The sequence below is a fragment of the Talpa occidentalis genome, unplaced genomic scaffold (assembly GCF_014898055.3).
Source record: "Talpa occidentalis isolate TD23 unplaced genomic scaffold, MPIMG_talOcc4v2.1 talOcc4.11, whole genome shotgun sequence".
Taxonomy (NCBI): domain Eukaryota; kingdom Metazoa; phylum Chordata; class Mammalia; order Eulipotyphla; family Talpidae; genus Talpa; species Talpa occidentalis.
This window is the reverse complement of record NW_023601104.1, coordinates 26,979,164-26,999,821: the sequence shown is the minus strand read 5'-3', so window position 1 is coordinate 26,999,821 and position 20,658 is coordinate 26,979,164. Positions and strand designations below refer to the sequence as shown.

The 20,658-nt window shown below is 42.7% G+C and overlaps 1 protein-coding gene across 25 annotated transcripts in view; it reads left to right on the top strand.

The window, feature by feature from the left end:
* Positions 1-20,658, top strand: part of RORA (RAR related orphan receptor A) — a 672,136-nt gene that overhangs the window by 102,391 nt on the left and 549,087 nt on the right. For 6 of the 25 annotated variants that reach the window (XM_054687761.1, XM_054687766.1, XM_054687765.1 and 3 more), the window contains 2 exons: positions 2,689-2,820; positions 4,156-4,273. The exons of 16 other annotated variants lie outside the window; for them this stretch is intronic. The gene's annotated coding sequence lies outside the window, so the exon portion shown is untranslated. Of the gene's footprint in view, positions 1-2,688; positions 2,821-3,373; positions 3,551-4,155; positions 4,274-20,658 lie in introns of all 25 variants that reach the window. 3 more of the 25 variants (XM_054687770.1, XM_054687793.1, XM_054687768.1) reach the window with 2 other exon arrangements.

The window sequence follows — 20,658 nt, the reverse complement described above, 5'->3', positions numbered from 1 at the left end:
TTTCTCAACTGTGAAGTAAGATAGAAAATTGTCCAGACTGAGGTGCTCCTATATATGATTGTAACAGTACCCTGCAAATCAGAGGTACTAGTGTGCTTGGCTGAGTACTCTGTTCCCTGTGGTTTAGGGCAGGTGTGACGTGATTTATTGTCTAGCTAGATTTATGTAATTAAGAAAAACCTATCCAGATGAGTTTCTGTTTATTTATTTATTTATTTATTTATTTATTTATTTTTAAAGATTTATTTATACAAGCACTGGGTACAGTCAGAAGCGCGGGAGGGTGAGAGAATTCACCAGAGCTAGAGCGGGGAGCAGAGCAGGCAGAAGGACTGAAGTACACTGCTGAGGGGAGCAACAGGCAGCAGGAGAGGTCTGCGTGCCATGTGGGACCCTCCTCCAGTGGCCGGGAGCAGCTGGGGATCGAACCAGCGTTGCAGAGGCTGCCGGCAGCTTTGCAACCCAGCGCTCAACCGCTGCGCCACCTGGGAGGCCCCAGATGTGTTTTTAAAGGGGTGCTTCTGCCTTTGTCAGCTCTTTCCTATTTCAAATTAGAACTTTATTTTATCTACTTAGTTATTCAGAGATTTTTACTGAATTCCTACTGTGTACTAGGCACTGAGGATAAAATTTTGAAGAAGACAAAGACCCTGTTTTGAAAGAATTTACCTGCCAGGCAGAGGGAAACAGCAGGGTAGAATGTCCTGGAGGCTGGCAGGAACTTGGAGGGCGGGTCATTGCAGGAAGGACTGGGGTGTGGGCAAGGGGTAACCTGGGAACCTGTGGGCCTTGTAACCATGGGGAGAGTTGAATTTTATTCTAAGAGTGTGGTGATTTCATTCATTTACTTTGCATGCAGAAAGCCCTTTAAATATTTAGCCAGAAAAGTATAAAAGATGAGCCCTCCCTGATGGGCTGCCTGGCCCTGCTAGTCAGCCTTACCTGTCTTGCTCCACCCTGCTCTAAGCTCACTTCTTTCACAGGCTCCTATAGTTTTTCCGTTTGGAAGGACTACCCCTCCTGTTTACTTTTTCCCTTTTGATAGTACTTCTCACATGCTGCCTTGTTTTAAATTCTTGGTCTTGGTGCCCCCTGCTATAGAGGGAGCCTTACGACGTCAGGGCCCATATGCGACTCCCTTTTCCTTTTGCATCCATTGTGGTGTGCCTGTACCTCTGCCCAGGACAAGACCAACACATATATATTGAGAAGAAATAACTCAAGTTTTGATACCAGGTCAGTAGAGGGAGAAGAGGATCAGAGAGCAGAATGGGAAATACTATCAAAAGGACTCAAAAGGAGTGTCATTTTACTAGTCTTTATTTTTCCAGGAACAATATGGGTCTGTTGCAGATTGCTTCATTTACTATTAATTGAGAGGATTGTTAACTTGGAAACTTTTAGAATTAAATTTATTTCAAAGAGAGGTCATCTTTTATCCATTTTTAAAATTCCAAACATAATATGTACTTTAAAAATTCAAACATTTAAGAAAATGCATAAAATAAAAAGTTTAAATCGAACCCATTCCTCAGTATTATGGCCTCTTTAGAGATAATTATTGCTCATAATTCTTTAACTCTTTGAGAATTTTTACATGCTATTCCATTTCCCTTTGTCCACATCAACACATAATAGATCTGCTTTGTACTACAGAGACTTCCCTAATGTGGGTATATTACTTACAGTTTTTTCCTATTGAGAGCTTTTGGTTTGTTTCCAATTATAATAACTTCTTCTCAGCATACCACTCGGCTATTCTGTGGTGTCAAAATACAAGTGCATTCAGTTTGTTTGATTGTTTTTCACATACATTTTGACTACCTATTGTGTGTCTGACACAAAGATAAATGAGATGTTGCCTAGCTGTCAGGGAGCCTGTGGTCAGGTGGAGAGTGGGTGCTGCACAAGCAGCTGGATGCAGTGAGTGACAGCCAGGGGAGTGGGCAGCCACTGCACTTCTCTCAATGAGAACCATCGGATGGCTGCGCATAGGAAAGGCTTTGCCAGAGAGAGGCTGGGCTTCTAAGGCAGAGAGGTAGCTGGAGGAGGGCAGTTGGGGACAAACTAAAGCACCCAGAGTGGAGCAGCTGGGATGAAATGAGGTTGGAGGAGGGAGAAAAAGGAAAAGGTGAGCTTAAAGGGGTAGGCCAGGCAGGAGCAAATCCAGAGACCTTTATGCTGTATTAGGGGCTTGAAAGAAACCTCTGAGAGGTTGGAGTTTTTCTTGAGCTTCCTTTGCACACCACTGCATTTAAGGCAAACATGTAAGAGATTGCTGCATATTCAAAACTATGTCATAATGAGCTGTTTTAGAAAAGAGTTCCCTGCTATTTCCAAGAAGCCTGGCTAATAAGCCAGTTAAAGAGTGGAGTTGATAGTGTTTTTCAGCAGACCAGCCCCTGGGCCCTGTTTCCCTAGCACCTGGACTGACATTTTCTTGCTGTCTCCTCACTCCCACCCTCCTCTATCTCTGTGTGGAGACTGCATAGAAGGGCCAAGCACTTTTTGTGGACTCTGCACATAAATGGATAAGACTGCTCCCCAAGGATATCAGCCCGGCAACCTTTGGAGTGTGAAATACATTTAAAAGGGATCAGGAAAAGAAAATCAGAAAGAATGGGGAAAGACTGTTTAGATGGGGTAGTTTATACAGTTAGTAGCTTTAATTTTTATTTCCTGGAAAAGGTTGGAGAGAAAGACATGTAAGGGAAATTCTCCTGCGAAGTGCTTATAGAATTGCCACTCCATCAGCAAGGAAACCACAGACCAGGATGTAAGGACTGTGAATTTAAAGCAACCCTGGATTAAATTCCTCAGGTAAGCCTGCTAGTCATGTCTCCCCAGTGCATATTTATCCAGATGTCCTTTTGGGATGGGACAGGACAGATTTTTAATGACTCTGAACTGCCTTCCTTAGGCACCCAAAGGCTGTGTTTTGCTGACTGTGGGAGCTCTTTGTGTGAGCTCCAGGGGCTGCTGTGTGTAGGGAAGATTCTGCTCTCCTCTTGTCCCTGGCCCCCTGCACATGTCAGTTTCTCTATCTCTGAAATGGGGACTGTAACCTCTCTCACTAGCCTTCCCTGTAATAGGTAATGTTATTGGGCCTATTTTGTTAAAAGAAATAAAGATTTATGGATTCAGATATGCACGTCTAAAATAGCTTCCAGTGCTATTTGGCTGTCTCTGCCTGAATTTTACTACGTCTGTGAGATTCAGCATTTTCTCGTGGACTGTGAATTGTTGCTACTAAATGAGCTTGTCAGTCTCTGCTAAAGAACAACATGTCCTTGGATTTACCCCACATTGCTTTGCTTTGTGTACTTATACCGAGTGCTGGATGTGGCATGTACCCAATTTTGATCTTTCCCAGAAGTCTGCACCTCTGTAAGGAACACTGGTGTGTAGACCTACGTCTTAAGCCAGAACCCCCAAAGCCTTCAGACCTGGCTCTGCTGCAGGCTTCCCCATGTGGATGTGGACCTGGGTTGGGTGCTGCCCACGAGCCCCACTATCTCCTCTGCAGAACCCCACCTCTGAACCTCATCAAGTCAGTCTTTTGCTGGTACTCATTTGTGTACGAACTTTTGGAGTTTTCCTTTCGGTCTATGATTCATAATTCCAAACCTTCTGTTGATTGTAAAATGCGCAGTTGGAAATAACCATTCAGATGCCTTTCAAGTACATCTCATCATCCTAAGGACCAGGTCCTCAGTGACACATGGACCTTTTGGAGAGTACTTTGTGTTGCAGGCACACTCCTGGGGGTTGGTTCACAGACTCAAGGGCTACCTTCAGTCTTGAGAAAGGGACAGAAAATAGTGGGCTCTGATGTTCCCAAGTGCCTACCATCACTTCTTAAATAAGATTTTTTTTTGTTATCTGATTTGCCTGTGGGACTTCACATAACATTTTAAGGAAAGGGTTCTATTCCAAAAAAAAGTTTTAAAACTTCTAGTTTGTATATTAAAATCATCAGAACATGTTATAAAAATCTCTTTCCAGAAAATAAGTCTTTAAAAAATGTTGTCTTTAAAAAATACATATTTTAAAAGTATATTTTTGATAAACCCCTATTATAAATATCAGAAAAGTACCTCAGGAAACTGCCTTTTATGATAATCTCTGCCCATCCTGGTGTTCCCTGCCTTTCAGCCATTTGCAACATCATCCTCCCTGGGCATTCTAGTTTATTCCTGCACAAGCCAGTTCACTACCACTCTCCAGACCACTTGGACACACTTTTTGGAAACAAAGACCTACTAAGACTCCTGTGAGTATATAGCAAGCTGTTTCTACCCTGAGTTCTGATTCATTCTGCTACCTTTTTTTGAGTGCCATGATATTTCAGGCACTATGCTGGACATCGAAGAATCATGGTTGATGCAAAAAAAAAAACTAGGAGCAGTGCCTTCTCCTTGGAATCCTTTTCTCTGCCTGGTGAAATATGAGCTCACCACTCAATAACCAGCTCAAATAACCCCTCATGAATTCTTCTGGACTTAGGCATAGGTGCTCTTCTTTCTCATTCTGATGTGCTTTGTACATATATCTTTTCTATATCGTGGTAATGTAGTTAGTTGGTGATTGGGCAGGCTGTGCCCCTGTGAGACATCAGTTGGGTTGTATCATTCCCCAGTATCTTTCCTAGCCGTGGATACCTACTAATAGTTCAAAGAATTTCCCTTTCCTTCCTGACCTTCCTTGGCTGAGTTTCAAATGACTTGTTTCCCTTTATTATATTGTTCACTTTATAGCAGTTTTCTCTTTCCTACTGGAATATAAGTTCCCAGAGGGCTGATCCGTTATCTTAATCTTCCTTCAAAAGCCATGAATATAAGACTTGCTTGCTGGTTTTGGTGGACCTTCCCACCTCTTGATTGAGAGAACTGGTAGCATTGCTGAGGAAACTCCTTTCTGAGAATGTGAGCCATATTCCTGATTTGTCCTGTCTCCAGTTGATGGATGTCACTTAGGGTGAGCAGAGAAAAAGCTGGACTTGGTACTGGTGTCCCTTAAAATAGAGCAGGCAGTGACAGCCGAAATATCTGCTATATAGATTCTGCTTGCTTATATCTCATTGGCCTATTTAATTAATTAGAATGGGTAAGAGGAAAATACCACTCTGAGGTCAATTTAGTGGTCTGCATCTGCCTTCCTGTAACTATACGGTGAATCTCTGCTACCTAAATATATAGGTCTTTCTAGGGGCAAGAATTGTCAGTATTGTGGAAATGTCAATATTTTTATTCACTCATCTAAAGAAGTCACCTCAGGAAGGGATATCTCTGGATATCCTTAAGTGAAAAGGCTGGGCTCTAACAAGTATCATACCTTGACCTGCCATGTTATCAGCATGAGGCTCTCTCCTGTGCACAGGTCCTACAGGTGAGACCAAGCCCTGGGCCTTGTTACACCTTGGCAAAGATCTCAGGCCACCATGTGCCTCACAGAGCTTGGCCAGGGAGGTAGGCAAGTTCATGGTTCTCCCCCTGGAGGAATCTCTGTCCCATGAGGTTCATGAGTATGGTAGCCTTGTTGTATTTTGATTTCGCATCTCCTTACTCAAAACCTGTATCAGGAAACTGGACTTCTGTCAACCGTGAGTAAGAAGAGGATGGCATGTAGACTGCTTGTGGAACTTGTGGTGCAAGAGAAAGATTATGTCTCACTCCTCCCTTGCCTTATCAGTTTGTCAACTTTAGCTGTGGTTCTCAAATTTAGTGATCGTGATGAGAAAAACATTGTTATAAACTCAGGGTTTGATATGCATGTGCTTTTCTCCCAAAAAGCCACATCCCACAAGTCCAGGTAAGCACTCACTTATTGTTGACTCACCTGCAGTCACCGTCCTATTGTGGAATTCATCTCTGGGTCATTCTCCCAAATGGTTTTCTGCTTCTCCTCACATTCCAAGGTAATCTCCAAGTATAAGGCTAAAAAAAATCGACAGCCCAGGCAGTGGTAATGGAGAGAGAATTGCATTGTTTACCTGTGTCACCAGGCTTAGAGGATAATGCCCAGATTATCTATCATGTAGCTTTGCACCTACAACATTTGTTTGGCTTGTGTGCTGTTGGCAAATCCTACTAGTAAGGGCCTTGAGCCATGCCTAGCTGGGGAAGCTTTGAGCCCAGAATCCGATCTCTTAGGGCACCCAATCTAGTCTCATTGAAAGGAATCTATAATAGGAAAGGAAGCTTTTCCTTTTAGTTGGGAGTTAAGGAAAACTCTTGTTAACATCTTGAAACAGATGAACTAATATTGCTCTTTCATTGGTATACTTTTCTCTTTGTGCCATAACCGAGTAAATATCATGGATGTGTCAGTCATCTGAGAGAGGTACTCAGCATCAGACTAATAAGAAAGTCAAAGAAAACATCGAGAGTAGTATTTCAGAAGAGAAGTCCAGGAGAACCTGTGGCAAGTAAAGGAGTTGATGAGAGAGTGGATCTAAGGGTGGGGCACATTAAACAGCAAAGGGCTGGGAGTAAGTGCCAGAGTAGTTCTGCACCTACTTCATCGTTCACATACACAGTTGCCTAGCTGTCTCTAAAATGTATCTGGAGTGAGAACTGTGGAGAAGCCCCCAAATCTGCAGTTTGAATTCCCTTAGCATATTGCTTCAAAACCTCAGATGGTATCTGTTGACTGGAGGGGAAAGAGGTTTTGACTGTGGTTAGTACTCACCATTCTTCACACAATGCCAGCACCACCCAGGGCAGTTCATAACATTTTAATTTCCTGCTAAAATGTGCTTTTCTTTCATTTTGCAGTGTCTAAGCCCATCAGATTGTAGAGATTTAAGTAAGTGGAGAACGTTATTTAAGTGGAATCTCATGGAAGACACACCCAGTGATCATTTTCATTCATGTTTTTCCATTTCTTTTGGCAGGAATAATGCAGTATTTCTATTTTTCATTATTATGTAGTGTTATGGGGCATATTTTTTGTGGGTTTAGATTCCAGAGTAGCATATCTGATTTATACTTGATACAGCAGTGTTTGCCAAGTAGTTTTCTTCTGAAAAGCAGCCACTTCGGCAGAAAGGGAAGAGCCTGCTATAAAAAGACTAGCACGTTATGGAGCTGCAGTGGAGTTCATTGGGACAAAAGACATTGGTTATCAAGAACTCTGGAGACTAATACTGTGCTTGATTAGATTAAAATCCAGTTTCATTTCTTTTTATTTTTGGACTATCTGCCAACGTTTAAGTGAGTTTTATATTTGCTAACCACCAAGACCCTTTGGTTTTCTTACTTTTTTTCCTTGTCTATAGGACTGGTCACACCAGGCTAAACCATATAGGTGACTATACATTTATTGTAAACATGGAAACTATTGTCTCTGGTTTAGTAAGCATTCTTTCTCCTCATTCCAAACAATACATTTTGTTGGCCCATGTTCCTGGGAGGATTGGCTTTTTCCATATTGCATAGACGAACACTGTCCTTATTTACAGCCTGATTTGTTCAATTGTTTGTCTATGGGGTTGGCTTCTTGGAACACAAAAGCCAGTCTTGGAACTACCATCAAGCATATAAAAGTGTTTTGAAAACGTGTTTCAAAGAAGATTTTAATATATGTCACTGTATCACAAAAAAATGGAACCTTTTTCCTTTTTTCTTCTATTGTGTTTGGACCCATGGAAATAATGGGCAGATAATGGGTGGATACAATAGTACTTAGCAATCTGGGACAACACTAGACACTCAGCAGAGGTGGGTGGTTGATGCTGCTTTTCCTGAAGTAGCCCTCCTTATGTGAAGTTGTCTGTGCATTAACTAGAAAAGTTGATTTTTTAAAGTTGTCAGACTGAGGAGGACCCTCATCCCAGAGGGTACTGTTTGAGCACCATCACTGAGTGCTGCCCTGGGAAGTGGGGGTGTCCTGTGCATGCGCCTCAGAGTGCACTCGGTATCCTCCATGAAACGAACCCTGATTCGATGCAGGCAGTGGCGCTGGAGCAGCGCTGACGGACGCCCATCTTGATGGCAATTTGGCAGGGAGTCAAACTTTGGCCCTAAAGCAGAGGTGGTGCAATTAGACAGCTGAGATGCATTCTCTAAACACACACTTTTAATTGATTTCAGCTTGTTCATTTCACAAAGATAGAGCTCTGACACATAGCAGCCGCCTTAGAGGGGCTTATTTTTACTTTTCCTTTATTCAGCAGCGTAATTCAACAGCAACAGAAGCAACAATAATACAGAGCTCTAAAGAGTGCGTATTTGGCATGGCTCAGATACAAAAAGTATTATTAAGAACTAATGAGTGAGATAGTTAGATGTTAACCGGAAAAGCATTAATGAGCAGAAGAGGATTCTGGCATAAACATCTGTTTCTGAAGCAGATGTTACCTTGTAAATCGGCTGAAGAAAAGCCTGTGTAAATGGAACAGAGGACTGTTTTAGGTAATAGAAGGGACAGAATAATATTGAAAGGTTTTCAGACACTGTTTTTGACTATTCTGAGATTCACTAATGACTGTGTGTATAGAGGCAGTGAATTGGGGGTTGACAAAAGGTATCAAGCAGAGGCAAACTATAGTGGCAGATCACAGAGAGCTGGAGACCACTGATTTCCGGCCTCACAGGGAGAGCATTTGGGGTTCTCATGAACTAAATAACTTGTCTCATCCTGTCTTATCCAGTGCTCCGTGGTCACTTCAGTGTATGTGGATTGTGGCAGCTGTCTTCTCACTGGGCTAGAGATTTAAGACCTGTTCTGCCCCCGACAGCAATTACCTAACCTTCAGCTGACTTACTGGGTAGCTTTAATGTAGATGACTAAATGACTGATAATGGGTTAATGGTCACACATTCCAAGATCACACAATGAGTACATTTTAGCAGTTTTTAAACCTTCATCCAAGGATTTCTAGGTGGCAAGATTTTCACTGGAGGCTTGGGTAGTTTTTCAATCTTTAAATCACACTGTATTGGCAGTTGCCTCATTCTTATCCACACAGGGACAGCTTGATAGTGATTATTTTCACTTAGCATCACAGAATAAACGTAGAGCTGGAAGGAAGCTTTAGGATCATCTAGTTGCTCCAAACTCCTCAGTGAACAGACTTGAAAAAAAAAGAGAGATCCTGAAAGTGATTCACCAGCATCACCCAGCAGTTGGTAAAAGGGTTTGTCCCAGAATCCAGGAGCATGTCCAGAGCTCAATCCCCTTCACCCCATTATAGGGCAAAACTCCCTCATTCTCCCTCATCTGCTGAAGGGTCAACAATGGGCAGTGCTCTGAAAGGGGGAAAAGTCCCTTGGAGAGCAGACCTTGGACTTGTTTAATGCTTTGAAAGGTAGAAGTAGAAGCCAGAAATGAATTCTAGCCTCCGGGCAATATAGTTAGGGTTTCCCTTACATGACTAAGACATTATTTAGATCCACCCTCAGAATGGTCATAAGCATGGTGTTTGAGAGAGCTGTGCTCACACACTGTGTGATAAGTCAGTGGCATCCTCTGCAGCCTGCTGCTTGTCATTGCCAGTGGACTGTAGATAACCTAGGAAAGCAAGCCCCATTCCAGTGACCCAGAGCCTGAAATGATGGCTTTTATTGCAGCTGGATGGATCCACCCTCTCCTACAAAAAGAGTTGCTCTGAAATCTTTGAGGGAGGATTTCTTGAATGGAAAATCATTCCCCTTTGTGACAATGCTAACACCCTCTGCCTGGGTCCCTGGGTTCTGTGTGAAGACTGGTTGGAAGTCCTCATGGATGGCAGTATTCAGACTTGGGATAGACACCCCTTCTACCTTGCACCATGTTTAAAGAGATAGGGTCTCAGCCCTGAAGACATGTTGATTCCGTTCTCTTCCTTTCCCCTGCCACGCAAATAATAATAACAACAACAATTAAAACTAAAGGCATGAATGAAGCCATAGTTGCAAGACACAAGATAATTTCCCATGTTAGCAAGGCTTATACTCTTTGTGAGAGTGAAATTCCTTCTCACACAAAATCAAGGAAGGCCTTGGTGTAAGGAGTGGCCACTGAACTTTGGCTTTCCTCAGAACATAGGCATTTATTCATAAGCAGTATGGGCTTTTTACCCTCAAGAGAAACTGTGAAATCTTGTATGAACAGAAGATTCTAAATGATTTCCTTTTATTATTATTGAGATGCTGATTTTTTTTTTTGCGGGGGGCGGGAACAACCTTTGCATCAGTCATGTAGCTCCTGGCGCTTCTGAAGTGGATTTAATGTTCGAGGAGAAATCTGTTTCTTACCCTGACAGCCTTGGCGACTGTGACCTAAGGACATCTTGTGTTGGGTTTAGACACTGGTGCTCATGAGGCCACCATTTTGAATGGTGTCGGCTGTGTTTGTGATTCATTGTCTCCCTGACAGCATTCCTTTACCTGCATGACATGGGAAATTTGGGAGTGACATTGCCGTGCCTTTGATTTCCCTTCTAAAACGACTCCTTGCATCATTATTCAGTGCTTATGTAAGAGGCTACAGGTAGAAATTTTTAAAGTAAGAAAAAACCAAATCAGCAGACCCTTTCCTCCCTGGCAAGTCTGTTTCCTCCCTGGCAGCCCATTCTGCTCTCAGGATCCAGCCTTCCCCTCTCTTGATCTTCACACCAACCTTCTGTGGGAAGGATTACTAGTGAAGACTCCCACGGTTATGGAAGTTCTGGAAATTGCCCAAGGCCACATGCCAGTAGGTGATAAAACTCAAACATGAACCAAGGTCTGTCTTACTGCTAAGGGGACACTCCTTTCCACACTACACAGTGGTGTACCCTCCCTCCTCTTCACCCTCACCCAATATCAAACTACATAGACATTTAAAAAGAAATCATCCTGCTTCTTGCACCTTTGGTTTTGTTCATGCTTTTTCTTGCAGGAACAACACACATACATCCAGAGAGGCAACCCGCACACACAGCTTTCTTTGCCTTTGTTTTGGTTCAGACATGACCTCTGGCAGGTAACTGCTGTCCTCCTGTGGTGTTCTGTGTAGCTCTGTTATAACACACACCTAGCACCCTGGTCAGCATGTGAGTGCCTTGAGTCAAGGACGTGTCTCAAGACCCAGCCCAGAAGCTGACTGCTACAGGCCTTGCTAACTCTCCAGAGCAGGAGGTTTCCAACATAGGTGGCATTTATAATATAGTCAACCTGAGCTCCAGGAGCCGGCATAGGCTGTATCCTTGCACAGGTCTAGAAATGGCCTGCTAACAGACAACATCTGTGTCTTTATAATTTTCAAGCACTGTGACAATCTCCACAAGCAAAAGGTTTGAAGAACTTTAACATTTATGGCTCCCTAGTCATAAATTCACTGCCGAACACATAAAAAATGCCATTCCCACAGGGTTATGGCAGAGATTCAGTATTGCAAACATCTGCATATGAGCAGTAAAGCTAACCTCTGGTGTGCAGCGCACGACTGTTATCCACATATATTAGCATTAGTGACAATCAAATGTGATTATCTGAGATGGGATTTTATCTGCCAACTGCAGACTTATGGCTTCTAAAAACCCAGTTTCCCCCCTTTCTCATGTGTTGTTTTGTTTTTATATGACAAGTCACGTGCAGAAATTTGTCATTAGGGGGGCTCTGCTTTTACTTTTTGGATCATATGGAGCATATATAAATTGTCAGTACTTACATTGATTTTAGTACTCTGGATAGAATAGAATCTCAAAAGTTTGTTAAGCAGCTGTGTAAATTTCAAAGCATTATTACTTTACATTTGAAGGTGGCTATGGAGAGCTGGGAAAAGAGGAATAGATTGGACGATAAGATTTTAATTGACAAGTTGTTATTAATGTACAAGGTAATCTGTGGGAGTATACATGTTATGCATCACTTCTTAAGGTTTTTATTGCTGTTATTTCCTTTTTCTTAACTAAACCAGGTTTAGTGCTGTTTCTGTAAAGGGATAGATAGTAAATATTTAAGGCTTTTGGATCCTATGCTCTCTGTAACTTTTCAACTTTGCCATTATTATCTTTGACAATAGATAACATGTAAACAAATGAGAATGGCTATATTCCAGTAAAATTTATTTACACAAATATGCAAGGGCTACAGTGCACTGATTCAAATAAAAATAGATTTTTCAAAACGCTATTGGGAAATTCAGTGGGAAAAAACTCCTCTCTTTTGGGAATGGATATCTTATCCAACTCCCATTCCATTGGATTGTTTCTCAAGTATCAAATGAAATTTTAGGTTGAAGTGTAAAATTTTAAATCAAATTTTTTCTTTTTTATTATATTCAGTGAATCTTAATATTTATTTGATTTTGGTACATCTAATGCATTCCGAGTAAGAGTAAACAGTGAACCTAGTATAACAAGCTCATTAGAGCATAAATTTCAAAAATGAGAGGAGCTGACAAACTGACCTGATGGCATTATTCTGAGTTCTTTAAATTTTCTTTTCAAACTGTCTTTTTCTACTACAATCTAAGAAGTTAAATGCTTTGTTTAGAGCCAGTTGGGGCAATAATGTCAAGTTAAATGCCTTCTTCAAAGCCAGTCCTGCAACAGTGCTATAGAGAAAACAGAAGCTATAGGTTTTGATTTCATTTATTGACATGAGGTCAATGACAGGCAGACTTCATTTATTGACATGTATGTTTAAATTATATTTAATAAAAATTATTGTGAAATTAAAAAGAAGTCTTAATGTGAGCTACTGCAGTCAAATAAATAGAATTTCAGATGGGCAAAAATATAGTTGACCCATGAACACAGTGTTGGTGTGCTGATCCCCGAACAGTAAAAAAATCCATGTATAACTTAACTGTAGTTGTTCAGTGGCACCTACCAGGAATTGATTTCATACTCCTCCCTCTCCTCACCATGCCAAAATCCCAGGATGTCCAAGTCTCCTGTAGTCCGCCCTCCTTATCCACAGCTTCTGCATCATTAATTCAACCAACCAACATCTAGGCTTGCTTGAATCTATGAATGTACAATGACAGAAAAAAAAAAAAAACATATACATGTGTTCCTGTGCACTTCAAGTCCATGTTTTTCAAGTGTCCATTCTATTTAGGCATCTAAAAGCAGTAATTTAGAATCCGAATTCCTTCTTAGACATAATCCCAGCATCACCAGCTCCGTATTTTTCCCATTACTTGGACATTGTAACTCTGCGAATGGACACATGCAGGAATTTGCAAATACCTGATTGGATGATGGTCCGATTGCTGAATTGCTGAAAGGTTTCTGGTTTTATATTTGAAACAGATTATAGAGCTAGGAACAAGGTAAATATCCATTAACATACTTGCTTTCCTTTTGCTTTGGAGTTGTTTTATTTTTATTTTTTTTATTTTTTAAAGATTTATTTATTTATACAAGCACTGGGCACAGTCAGAAGCACGGGAGGGTGAGAAAATTCACCAGAGCAGGGAGCAGAACAGGCAGAAGGACAGAAGTACACTGCTGAGGGGAGCAGCGGGCGGCAGGAGAGGTCTGTGTGCCATTTGGGACCCCCGCCAGGCGGCCGGGGATCAAACCGGTGCTGCAGAGGCTGCAGGCAGCTTCGCAACCCAGCGCTCAACCGCCGCGCCACCTGGGAGGCCCAGGAGTTGTTTTTTTTTTTTTTTTTAAAGGATTTATTTTTATTTATACAAGAATTGGGGTACAGGCCAGAGGCGTGGGAGGGTGAGAGGATTCACCAGAGTCAGAGCAGGGAGCAGAACAGGCAGATGGACTGAAGACACTGCTGAGGGTGGTAGCGGGCAAGGCAAGAGAGGTCTGCTGTGCCATGACCTTGTGGGTCTCTCCCTGGCCGGCCGGGAATTGATCCCACGCTGCAGAGGAAGCAGATAGCTTCACAGTGCGGCGCTCAATCCGCTGCGCCACCGGGGAGGCCCAGGAGTTATTTTTTATGCTTCTACAAACAGTGTGTGAGACCACAATATTTACATTGCACTATTCCAGGCAACTTAGGCAGTTGGCAAAGATATGACCCAGGATAACAACTTAGGCACGTGGAGCCTATGTAATTTATTTTTATTCCTTCCTTGCTATTTTGAATTATTTCCATCTTGTAATATCAAATAGTTTTCAAAATGCCCTCCCAGGTATAGCAACTGCTTTTGAAAACTTAGTTATTCTCCTCACTAGATGTGTCTGGCATGGTAGTAGATTGAGCTATACTTCTCAAACTTTGCTATGTATAATCACAGTCTGGAAGCTTTTTGCTGCTTGCCTTTGGAAATAAGTGAGCAGAGTTGCAGGCAAGAGAAAAACTTCAACTGTGGGAGAGCCCTGTGACTTTTGCAGTCCTTCATGGAATCATAACACCAGGATGAGGAGGGCCTCCCTGATGGCACAAGGGGTTGGGATGTAACCTATCAGCAGTCCACGGCCTCTGCATTGGGTTCGATCCCTGGTGGCCGGGGAGCAGCCCACGTGGTGCAGCAGACATCTCCTGACTCGCCCACTGCTCCCCTCAGCACTGTACTATGATCGGTCTGTTTGTTCTGTTCCCCACTCTGTCTCTGGTGAGTCCTCTCAACCCCGACGCCTCTGGCCTGTACCCCAGCTTTTGTATGCATAAATAAATCTTAAAAAAAAAAAGACCAGGATGAGGAATTTTCTTAAGACTGGCGCTTCTGGTGATGCCAGTGAGTGTGAGGACAGAGCAGTGGAATATTTGGGATGAAAGATACCTGGTCCTCAAAGTGTGATTTTCAGACTTACAGCAACAGCCTCACCAGAAATTATGTTCAGCACATTAGAAATGCAGATTATCAGACCTTCTGAGCAACCAACTAAATTAGAATCTTTGCAAGTGGACCCAGGAATCTCTTCTATGAAATAAAGTTTCCAGACTATGATTATACTTAGTAAAGTCTGAGAAGTACTGCTCCATCCACCAGTCTGTCAGATACTTCTAGTTCATTTTTATGGTTGTGAAAATTGAGGGCAGGTGACATGTCCATCATCAAACAGCCACCTGAGGGTGAGGACTTGGTCTGATTCCCAGTCCAGGACTCTGCTCAGTGACAGTGCTGACCAAGGTGGACTATGTGGGAAGCTAAGAGCCTTGGAAAGAGTGATGACTCGAAACTGGTGTCTGTGCTCCCTGCTATTCCTGCGACGTGGATTCTGAGGTCAGAGGAGAAATGAAAGCTCTCTTCCTACCCTGAGCAGCCCCTCTCCGCTTAAAACCCTGGTGACCCTGCTGTCGAACTTCCTCTTTTAAATAAACAGCTCCCTAGAGCATCCTTGGCTGAGCTTAGCAACTAGGGGGGAGGGAGTAAGGAGGGGCGGGCAGAGAGTGGGCTCCCCCGTTATCATCATGTCAGTGCAATCACTGGGAATTACGGCTGAGGATTAAGAGTCACTTGGGGATAATTCAGCCGGGCTGCGGAGGGAAGCACGCGCACGCGCGCACACACAAACACACAAACACAAACACCATAAACAGATTGTTAAAGCTCAGGGCCGAAAACAAACAGCAAAGGAAAAAAAAAAAAAAAAAAAAGAAAAGGATGGGTAGAACTGAAAGGGCCTGAATTTTGAATAGGTGGTATAGGTTCCAGAATGATCTGTTTCCTAAACACTTTTGGTGAAGTTGTATACACAGTGACTAGAGCAGAGCAGCTGCTTCCCCAACGCCGTGCATTGCTCTGTTTCAGAACTAGCATCCTTTCCCTCCAGGCATCTGTTACTGAGAACACTTGAAGGTTCTGCCAAGAGAACTCAAACTGGCAATAGAATACTTGAAATGTAGAAAATCACACACACACACACACACACACACACACGCTTCTAAGAAGACACAGCAAGCCTCAAAGAATAGTGTTGGATATTTCCCTAAATCTGTGTACCTTTAAAAACTGTGAAAGGCATTACCTACCTCTTGTCATTATTTTCAGGTCTGAACACACCTCAGCAAGTTAGTGTTTTGCTCCTTCTGCCCTGTTTGTGGACTTTACTCCCACTTCTTTAACTTTGGTCTGTACAATTGGTGCCCATAAAGTCTTTCCTTGCTATGTGGGGCAAATGTCCACATTTTTGAGAGACTTTTCCTACTTGGTTCATGCAGCCTAGAAGAATCTTATACTTTCCCAGTGTACTCTGAAAGAAAGAAATAGACCAGAGTGCTCTAAAGTAGAGAGGAAATAATTTTCCCTCTCTGAGAGGTCTGGTAGAAATTTTGAACAGAGGGAGTGGCCTAAACAGCCCTCATGGGGACAGCCTGAGGTGAGCATACCCTTCAACTCTCAGGGAATCTTTCACCTCAAGTTGGCCACAGGGCATTATGTCTGTGCTGGGGAGCCCAAGTTCACCCAGCTAAGCCCTGGGCCTTACTCAGAGGTTAAACCAAGGAGAGGAAGAAACACATGTGCTCTTAATATCATTCTGAGCAAACAGAAGTGACTCTTGGGTTATCCATTATTTTTGTGTTCTTCCTTGATTTTTCTTCCTGCTTTCAAACTTGATAATGAGAGGTGTGTATATTCCCACTGCATAACAACCCGAGACAGAATACTACTCCATTTCCCAGGGAGACACAGTCCTATAGGGAGAGGGTGCCTGGGAGGGGTGAGAGGAGCAGGTCAAGGAAGTTTACTTCCCTTCCTTAATGTTCCCCTCTGTGGAAGAGCACTGCAGAATCCTTTCCCAGATGAACAAACACTGTAACAGATGCACTTTGGCGTTATTTGGTCTGTTTAAAATGGGCTTTCCTGGAACCAAAGAATTTTCTGAAATATGTTGTAGTTTTGAACATGCACAAATTTCCAGCCTCAGATTTGGAAAGGCTAAAATATCACCCCTGGAACATCCCTGGACATGGATAGGTTTAGGGGAACTAACATCATACCTCAACCCCAAATAATCTGAAGGACCAGTCTTCCCTTTTTTTCTGACTAATATTAGGACTAGATATCTCATAATCTTGAACTTCCTCACTGGAGTCTGCCTGGAATTTTAATAATATGGTCGTTGGTGGTGAAGCTAATGTGACCCTTTCAGACACCCCTAAGGGTGGAAAAGGAAGCTGAGTTGGGCCCCAGGGAAGGCACATCGGGCCTGTCTGCCCTTTGCAGATGGAAAGAAAGGATCCTGCAGTGAGTGTCCAGGCACCGCCCTCATCTCCAGACACAGCTTTCACAGCAATTCCACACCTTTTTGAGAGGGATGCTTTTGTGGCCTCAGATGCTGGCTGCATGTGGAAAGCTGAAAAGGGAGGTTTTGTTGAGCATGGAGCGCTGAAAAGGCAGTGTCCTGAAAGAATGGGGAGCCCAGCCATCTTATGTGAGTCTCTGGATCACCTTGGTATCTTCACTCAGTCTCTTTCCACCTCTCTCCCCTCACCTGTCAGATGAGTGGGTTGAATTAGAATTAGCTTTCTGAGCTTCTCTTCAAGACAACAGTTTTTGACTCTGACTCAATATTAAACTGCCCAAAGTTGTTATTATATTTTACCTTTTAGGATTTTAGAATGGCCTGTCCCATATCCCCTGCCCTCTGAAAAAAAGGAAAGAGAAAAAGAAAACCTAAGGAAGTAGTTGATGGAGATTTATTATAAACATTATTTAACATATTAAAAATGTATTTTTTGGTTCTTAACTTTAGCATTTAAAAACATTTTTTTTAAGAGCAACCCCATTGGTATTTGCCTTCAATCTTGATGAGAGACCGAAGAGATCTTAGTTAACACTAAGAATATTGGACATGGGCCTCCCCAGTGGCACAGCGGTTGAGCGCTGGGTTGTGAAGCTGCCCGCAGCCTCTGCAGCGCTGGTTCGATCCCCGGCCACCGGCAAGGGTCCCACGTGGCTCACAGACCTCTCCTGCTGCCCAGACCTCTCCTGCCGCCCGCTGCTCCCCTCAGCAGTGTACTTCGGTCCTTCTGCCTGTCTGTTCTCCGCTCTGGCTCTGGTGAATTCTCTCACCCTCCCGAGCTTTTGACTGTACCCAGTGCTTGAATAAATAAATCTTCCAAAAAAAAAAAAAAAAAGAATATTGGCCTTTACAAAATTCTTTTATATATGATGGTCACAGTAAACCGAATGACTAGTATCACCCCATTTTGAAAATGACCAGTGAGTGATAAAGCTGCAACCTAAGTGCTGGTTTTCTGTCTCCCAGTTTTCTAGTATTCTAGTTATCCCCAGGGTTAATTCTAATTAATGACAATAAATCTTGCTTACTCTATTAATTAATCAAGGTTTTTTTTTAGCATTTTGTATGGACTAAGTTTGCTTTGAAAAATAAAATATGACCAAGGAAAAGAATATACAATGAGAAACGATTAATATAAGAGCAGATAAGATTCAACAACTGCAGATCTATGTATCTACATCTTTTGGTCCCAAACCTGCAAATAATTTTTAAAATTATTCACCCTTCTGCTTTTTTATAAGTTGTATCTAGTTCATTTCCTTCTCCCAAATATAAACCCCTAAAGGTTAAGCCTACTCTTATTTTTAAAGCAATAATAAGGAACAGACAAAGTTAGCCTTTTCAGGTATTTTCATGCAGTCAGGGAAGCTGCCAAGGGAGTAAGGATAAGATGGCCTGGTGCCCTTGGGCCTTTAGAAAACATCTCCTGGGGGTAAGTGCTTTGATTCCCAGCAGTGTAGGAGGTGACAGATGCAAGGCTCTCCATGGTGCTTACCAGAAATATGTATGTACTGTGGGACAGAACAAGGGTCTTTGAAGATTGGAGAATTCACTGGTCCTGTGACTGTTCACTTTACTGCTTTCTTCCTGTGCAAAATATCTCCAGACCCAGGGGGAGAGGCACCAGCCAGACTGTGAGTTAAATGACAAGTTGACAAAATGGTTGTAATTCTAGAAGCTGCAGTCCCATCCCAGTCTCTTTATGTAGGGGGGCAGGTGAAGCCAAAATCTGAAATGGCTCCCAGGAGAGCAAGAAGATATTGTTACTAATGGCTGCACTGACCTGAATTCTTTCCACATTTGTTTATGCCAGAAGTTAGCATAAGCATCTGAATTGCACCTATGTTGTCTACGGCCATACCACCCTGAACGCGCCCGATCTCGTCTGAATTGCACCTATGTTAACCCCAAATCTGGCAACAGTGATCTTACCGAGGGTCAACCAAGATGTGTGATGTGCTCTTACACCCACTGTGTACACAAGCAACTGATGTAGTAGAACATTCTAAAAGTCACGCCACAACCATCTCAACTTCTTTTCCAAAGATTTAATGACACCAGACACAAGATGGGACAACAGAATTTGATGCCATAATTGAGCCATGTACTTTTTATTAAGGGCAGTTTTATGGAGGTTTAGACATGTTATGTATTTGTTTTCATTCACTCATCTCCTACACAAATAGTTCTTTTAAAAAAAAGATATTTATCTTTATTTATTTATTTATACAAGAACTGAGGTGTAAGCAGAGGTAGGGAGGGGTGAGAGAATCCATCAGGGACAGAGTAGGGAGCAGAACCGGCAGATCCACCAAAATACACTGCTGAGGGGAGCAGTGGGCTAGACAGGAGAGGTCTGCTGTGCCATGTGGGTTGGCTCCCTGGCCACGGATCAAACTCATGCCATCATGCTGTAGTGGCTGGCTATAGCTTATAGTGGCTGGCGATAGCTTGATAATGCTGAGACTTTAATTCCTGTGCCACCAGGGAAACCCCACAAATGGTTCTTGAATACTTGTTGCTGTCCATTTACTGAACTACACTCTGATAAGGGGTATAGGCAAGAAAATAGGGACTCCCAGAAGCAAGTGGCAGGTGCTGAGATAGCGCTAAACTTAGGTGCTTTGAGTGCATATAGGGTGGATGAATTGTCACTCCTGTGATGGAATGCAATGAAATGGGAGTTTCAAGAAGAAATGTGCATGGACGGAGGTTTATGTTAGTCTTTGAAGGACGAATAAAGGTTAACCAGATGTAACTTTCATGAGACCTGGTAGTAGAGGAGTGAAAGATGCAACCAAATGAAGGAGTACAAAGGCCTGGCTAATTAATAGAGGGAATCTCTGAATAACCAATGGCTTTCTGAGCTGCCTGCCTCGTGGCAAACAGGCCAGCATCTCTATTCACCTGTGCACCCTCCTTGACTTTCATAATCCTCACTACAGGCTGGTCATGTGCGGGCCTCTTTAAATACATGTTTCACTCCTTCCCACCCTTAATTGTAAGTAGTATCGTCTCCATTTGGAAACTGAGTCCTCAAGAGGTTAAATAACTTGCTCACAGTAAATAATGCAATAGAGCCAGGTTTCAAAAGCAGGTCTGATCCATAACATGAACTTGTCATCACCACTATCCAGACGTGCCCAGGCCAGAAAGAGTGAAGCTCATGGAATTTTGATGTTTCCCTTCCCCAAGTTCCTGCCAGCTTTTTGAACAAGGGGAGGACATTTACCCTTCCAGGACCTCCACTATGACTGAGGGCAGGGACATGACATCTTAATACACACTTGCTAAGCAAAGCCCTTGTCTGCTTTCCCCCCCTTCCCATCCTTCTCTTAGGAATTTAGAAGGAAGTGAACAATGACATTTGAACTTACGCATTTTTTACATAATCCTTCTGACTCAGCAGAAAATATATGAGAGATTTAGCTTAGGTTAAGAGACCCTTGAAATCCTTTTCCACTATTTGCAATTACTTAAGAGGAAGAGCACATACCTTGCCACTAGGGAAATAAAGTCAGGCTTTTGTCATG